Source organism: Strix uralensis, chromosome 1 (assembly GCF_047716275.1).
Source record: "Strix uralensis isolate ZFMK-TIS-50842 chromosome 1, bStrUra1, whole genome shotgun sequence".
NCBI classification, from domain to species: Eukaryota; Metazoa; Chordata; class Aves; order Strigiformes; family Strigidae; genus Strix; species Strix uralensis.
This window is the reverse complement of record NC_133972.1, coordinates 26027249-26034032: the sequence shown is the minus strand read 5'-3', so window position 1 is coordinate 26034032 and position 6784 is coordinate 26027249.

Sequence of the window (6784 nt, the reverse complement as noted above, 5' to 3'; positions counted from 1 at the left end):
GCTTAAATTTTAAAAAGAGCTATTTGACATCCAGAAGTCAGCATTTTCATTTCTGTCCATTAGTGAAACAATTATGGTTTCACAATGGAACCTGAAACAGGTTCCTTGTCTTCAGTTCCTTGAGTTGCTGTGTGAGCCACTGGAGGGCACTGGTGGGTAAGTGACCAATTCCCCCTGCTGAACAGTTACCTTGCTTCCCATTTATTCTGAATTTCCTTCGGTTCCTGTATGACTGCAGCTGTCTTACACTGTTCCTTGTGTTTGGAGATGGTTATAGTTCAGCACCAGGTGCATGTGTTGTAGATCCACTGAAAGTGAGACAAAGAGCTTCCTATAAAACACCCAACATCTATTGCCCCTGCTGAAGGCTCTGTCTTGCCTGTCGTCTAAAACCGTCCCAGACCAGGGCAACAGCCACTATCTCAGCTCTTGGACAATATGTTCTGTGAGATCTTTCAGCGTCGCTTGGGTTCCCTTAATGTGTGCCCAGCAATGCTTGTTTCTGTTGCTTCTTGAATTTGCAAGAGCCTGGAAAATTACGAGAGCACATTGTGCTCTGTTTTGTCAGCCTTCACACCAGCTAAAGGGGTGGGAGGTGATGCAAGTGTTTAACCAGGGAAGGGAAGGTCTACTACTTAGGTGTGGGGCAGCATACTGCAAAAGAAGTATGGTATTTTTGGTGAACAGAATAATGCACTGTCTACCTGAAAGCCTCAAAGCATTTCATAAAATGAGAGCAATGTTGTAATTCCTCATTTGCAAATCGGGATACTGAGACAGGTATAGGTGGTTGCCCAGCAAACCTGTGGCTGGATGCATTTTACTCCTAATTTTAAGCCAGAGTTTCAACCATAAGGTCATTTCTCATTGTACTTTTTTGCTCAAAATTGTATTTATTTTAAGGGTGCATGAAATCAACTAGTAGAAATAATATGTAGGTATTTAAAACATACCATCCAAAGGGCTTTTAATTCTAGTGAGTGAGTCAACAGGAAAGGAAAAACCATCACAAGAGAATTAGAATGGATACACTTCTTTCAGATGGGCATTATCTTCTGAAGGGGTGGTGCTTTCTCACCAAATCCGTGCTTACAGGCTGGGTGTCTTTGATCGTCCAACTGCAAATAACACCCAGGCTGGCCCTGAGATACAGGAACCATCGCAGACAAGAAGCCAGTTTCCAATGGCCTGTGCTGATGCTTCTTCATAACATTCCCACCCTGGACTTCATTGTGAGGGGGGGAGTCATATGAATGAAGTACACAGGTATCACAGGGACTGGTTAATGCTGAAATAAGATGTTTTCCCAGAACACAGAGCACTTCATATTATTAGAAAGAGTAAAACTATTTCTCTTCTGCCTGTTTCCTGGCCCCACGGAATTTTCTCCTGTGATTTGCTATGAGCTGATAGAAATCTGAGCACTAAAAGGTAACACTTCTATTTTGAATAATGGATGAGACGAGTATCAGCCTTCAATCCCAGCATGTGCAAAGGAGAGGTGTTTGGCATTCAGATTAAATGAAACCTCCTTCTCTTATCAGTCTGTTCTAACTTGATTTCAGATTCCTGCCAATATGCTTTGGGTAGGGACTTTCAGATACTCTCGATCTATCAGTCTAGTCCTGCTCTTACTGAAAGCAGTTGCAGGACTGGATTCTAAGAGGAGAACGGAAGGGTGATGCCCAGCAGAACGGCATCTCTGTCGGAGTTCCCCATGCATAAATCTAATTAACCTATTTGTTATATTTACCTATTACCTACAGTATCTGTTTTAAAGAGATGATGTGAGGAGTAATTGTAGGGAGCACTGGGAACCATATGTTATTTCAGTAAGTTGCTAGAAACAGCATGAATTACTGCTTTTAAATGTATGTCCTTCTTGTAACTCATGCTGAAGGAATTAGTGGATAATAAAGCACAGCTCTGACCTGTGAGCGGTCTTGATTGTTTAGGTGGGGGTAACTGGCAAGGTCTGCTCAGTATAATCCATATTGCACTCTGTGATGTTAGCGCTGCTTGTTGTGGCTACACTGTGCATTTTGTTTTCTTAGCTGGATGGGAGTCCATGACTGGCTTTCACCCTACAGCTTTTCTTCATATCTATTCCAGCTTCCCCCTCATCTTTATGGAGCTGCCCCTGTATGTGCTATTTTGGAGTGGACCTTAAGAAGGGTTCTTCATATCTAAAAGTGGCTGTGTGTACATCCACACACATATGTTCATCTATACAGGTAATCCCCTACCTATCTTTTATTGAACATCTACATGCACAAGGAAGCCTTGCAAGGGGCTGGGAATTTTGCACAGGTTTTTAGCAAGGCCACCAGGAGGACAGATGTTCAGCTGCCTTTGCACCAGCTGTGTCCATCCATTCATTTAAAGCTGCTTGGTTGTGAAGTTAGTGCTTAGATCTCCCCCAGACCATCCTACAGTCTCTGGGATGGCAGTAAGTCAGCTTGGGTTAATTGAAAACATTGCTACTGTTCTAGGGGAACAGTATCACATCTATGCTACCAGTCGTTAAGCTCTGAAATGCTGTGTTTGTAAAAAATAGAGCATATTCCATGTTTAGGTAAAAATAATAATGACATTAATTGAACTAGTTTGCCCTTTCTTTCTACAAATCCAGGTTCATTATAAAACCCATTTTAAAAATTGCAAACTACCGCATCACATTCTTGTCACAGAAACATACTTCAGCTCTCAGTGTGACAGATTCTTTATGAATAATTTGTTTTGAGGACTTAGTGAATATCTTTCAGTTTGATGATTATTGAGCACAGGCATGTGGTGGGCTCAGAAAGTAACAGCCTTGGGGATTTTTAGTTCGCTTTTTTGTTTTTTGAAGGCTGGAGGGAACTGGAAAGCAAGCCAAATCTGTTAGCAAGCACTGGCTGGGTTCCTGATCTATGTAAATAGTAATACAGAAACATTTATGAAGCATTAGCTAGTATTTAAAATGCAAACTTCAAACACAAAATACTTCCACCACAGCTTCTCAGTAACTGTAAGCCATTTTTTTTAACATGTTATTCTTTTTGTGGTACCTGATCCCCATATTGTTGCATCAAGGATAAACCAAAATGTATACATGATTTTGAAGGCTCAAAATACTCACTTGAAAGCATTTTAGCAAAGTGAGCTCAAAGCAAGCGGCTCTGTATTGTGATAGCTGAGCAGAGACAGCCCTGCTGTGCCTGTGTTTTGGATTAAAGCCCAATTTTTGTACAAGTGTTTTTAGTGGTGTATTTAAACCCAGTTTAGGGATTTTTCTAATTTCCACTTACTGTGCAGAGTTGCATTTGAGTGTGACAGAGATGCTTCGGTTTTGGTTGGTTTTTTTTAATGTAGACTTCATCAGCATAATTTTCTCCAACCTTCAAGTTAGGTGGTAATTGCAATAGCACTTAGTCATGCCAGTCTTCCTTTGTCTGTGTTTAGTCTTACCCTCTGGTTTTCTTCATCTGGATTTTTTTCAGGCTGTAGGCTATTACAGAGAAGAAATACCTTTCATTACTTCCAGAGCTTTAGCCAGCATGGCAAAAACAGGTCAGCAATATTGCCATCTGCATTTAGCCTTGTCTTGTATTTGTTGCCCAGTAGAGAGGTTAAGTGTGGAATAAGGTCTTACAAACATTCATACTGTTGGGTTTAATCCTTCTGCCACTTAGATCTTTCTTCATATATTCACTGTTTCAAAACAGCAGAAGCTCGGGGTTTTTTTCTTAGTGGTATTCCCTGGTGCAGTTGCTCAGGTTGCTTTAAGTCTAGAATATGTAATCACACCAAAATCTTGGTAGCTAGCAATGATCTTCACCCAGCCAGAGAGCTTAAACTTTGTAACAAAAGCTGCTTAAGTTGAGTCTAATGTATTCCTACTCTAAAGCCATAGTATCCTACGTGTATGTTTAGCATACCTAGTTACCATACTAATTTAAATAATTCTTTCTTTTTTTCCTCAGAAATTTTGTCCCCAATTTATCCATGACTATACATTATTCACAGATATATTCTAAAACTTGTAATTCAGCTGCTTGTAACCATTTGGCAGAGGAATGTGCAGTTACCCAGTATGACAATTTCTAGGTGTGCCTTTTCTTCCAAAATACAATGCGGTTGCCTTGACAGTTCTGGGCACTGTAGAGCAGCAGAGGTGTTTCCCAGCAGACACAATTAGCTTTCTGAAAGTGATCAGATTAGAAATGACAGAAGAGAATGGAATGGGCTTGGACAGGTAAATTGTTTTAAGTGTAGCTTGTGTACACTGGGTGTGGAGAAGAGAGGGAACAGAACTAAAAACACTGCACTTACTGGGGAGTGAGACCAAGTCAGTTTTAACCAGTGCAAGAGGTGGTAATGCAAGAACATGCACTAAAATACAGGAGGAGTGAAGACAAAGCTGTTGAGAGTTGATTCGAGCCCCTTTTTGCCCATCATTCTGTACCAGGCACGGCTTCACAGTAACAGCTTAGTGCAGCAATGTTCTCTTCAAAACTAAAACCTGGGAAATGTCTCCTCAGAGAACTTAGCAGTTGCTCAAGTGGAAGAGAGATTTCACAAGCACACTTGGTATTATCAAAATGCACTGAGATATAACAATTGCTGTTGATATTCCCCCTCCCTTCCATGTATCGCTCTCGAGGCAACAGATGGAAAACTCTTGAGATGAGAAGAATATGCTGTTCATGCACTCTAGACAGCTTATACAGAGGAAATATGCACTTTACTCACTTTGCAGTGGGATCATGAAAGTTCAGAAAAATGCACTGATAGTCATGAGAAAGGCTAGCAAGAGAAATAACTGCAACCTCCTTGGGGTAAAGACCCCCATTCTTTCTTGCACATGCTGCATTAAACAAGTGAGAAATAATCAGAGGTGTTGGCGACCCCACCATCAGTTTGTGATTTTTCTCAGAGCTAAACTAAGCAGGATTAGGTCTGACTAAGCAGTCAGAGATAAGCCCTCAAAGGAAAGCTCCTCAAAATGTTCTTCCTGAAATTCTGAGGGAATTTTCTTCCTTTTCTCGTGCAACTGCAGATTCAGAGCTGGAAGTGGGAGCCCTAGTAATAGCCAGGTACCCGTAACCCTGGCTGTTAAGGTTTTTATGTGATCCTAACAACCTAATAATTATAATGCTACCAGCAGCTGTGGCCTGGTGTTAACAGAGGTTGAGGCTAAATGATAGAAATTGAGCAAGAACACTCCAGGGACACTCCTGACTCCTGATGCATTTTTATCAAGCTAAAATAGGTCCTGACCCACAAGTGGACTGGAAATCTTGCTGGTTCCTTCCACCTGAGAACTCGTGTGTTGTATACAAGCCCTCCCCTAGCACAAAGCCAGCATCACTCATTTTCTCATTGCTACTGTAATCAATCCTTAAAGTGAAGAGCAAGGGACTTGATTACATGATTTGTGAATTATTGCATCTTGGGGTTGTGGGGGCACAAAAAGCACTTCTGTGAACTGATCGCATTTAGATAGAACCCATCATGTCAGCATGTGGGCTGGGTCAGGGGAGCATCCAAGGAGTGGTATTGGGAGGTTTGAACATCTCTGCCCTACTAATGTTGGGACAGTAATCAGGCCCAGACTGGATGGGCAGATGGACTTTAAGAAACAGAGTGGAAAGGCCTGGTATGGGAAAATTTGAGAAGCACAGCTGCAGGTACCTTGTTTTACTTACTGAGTTGTACTAGACTGATTTAAAACTCATTATGTTACAACGACTGGGAACTCTGCACCAGGCAATCAGGCCTCAGATGAGTCCCTCTTGAATGCATCACTAAAAATGACAATGTGGTTTATTGTCACAGAAGTTATAGAGTAAATAAGCAGGGAACTGAAACTATTCAAGGCAGCCTGCTTGAGTCAGGATGAAAGCATTTCATCTGCGCTGTTACAAGGAAGTTCCTGGGATTGCTGACTCTGCTGAACACGTCCTAAGGAATCGGTGACTTCATTCCCCAGGACTGCTTGTTGTCTACCTGCCTCCATGTGTTACATTCATGTTTTAAAAAAGGAAATGCATGCATGTGCACAGACTACACTTGAACAGGGAAAATGCTTAATTTTCAGTCTGCTCTGAGTTCTGAAGTATTAGTGTTAACATAAAATTTATCTCTATTCAGTGCAGTTTTCTTGGGCTTACCTAGTCACAAGTGTTTGTGTAGCTAGATAGAGTTTTGGAAAGATTATTCTGCTTTCAGAAGCATTATCTGGCTTGAGATGATTAATAAAATATATTGAAATGTAGTAGTCAGATCTCAAGAAATAGCTGATCTTCATGTGAACTTTAATACAGATTTGGAGTGTTTGGGGTTGGTGGTGGTTTGGGTTGGCAAACTTTTTATTTTCTGTACTGCCTTTGAGTGAACACAGCCGAGTGCATCTGCTTCAGTCCAGTATTGTTGACTGATTATAATGCATTGGTGGCTTTTTTTAGCACTACTTATGTCAGGGGATGCACTACCACACACACACAGGGTAAAGGTAGCTTCTCTGTGTAGTGTTAATGGAGATACTACACCTCTCGCTGTCACTCATCTTACGGCTGATACTTGCTAAAAGTTATTTTCAATCCCATTAATGAAATACTGTGAAATAATGGTTTCTTTTTCAAGGCAGAGATACATACAGACCAAGGATGTGGGGGTTGTAGTCCTTCAAGTCTTGCCTCTTCTTTACTTCCCCAAATTTGGAGGTGAACTTGAACTGTATCACTCATACTCAGATGAGGTAGGCTGTGGCTCCGCTGTCCCTCCATTCCCCTCTCCTACA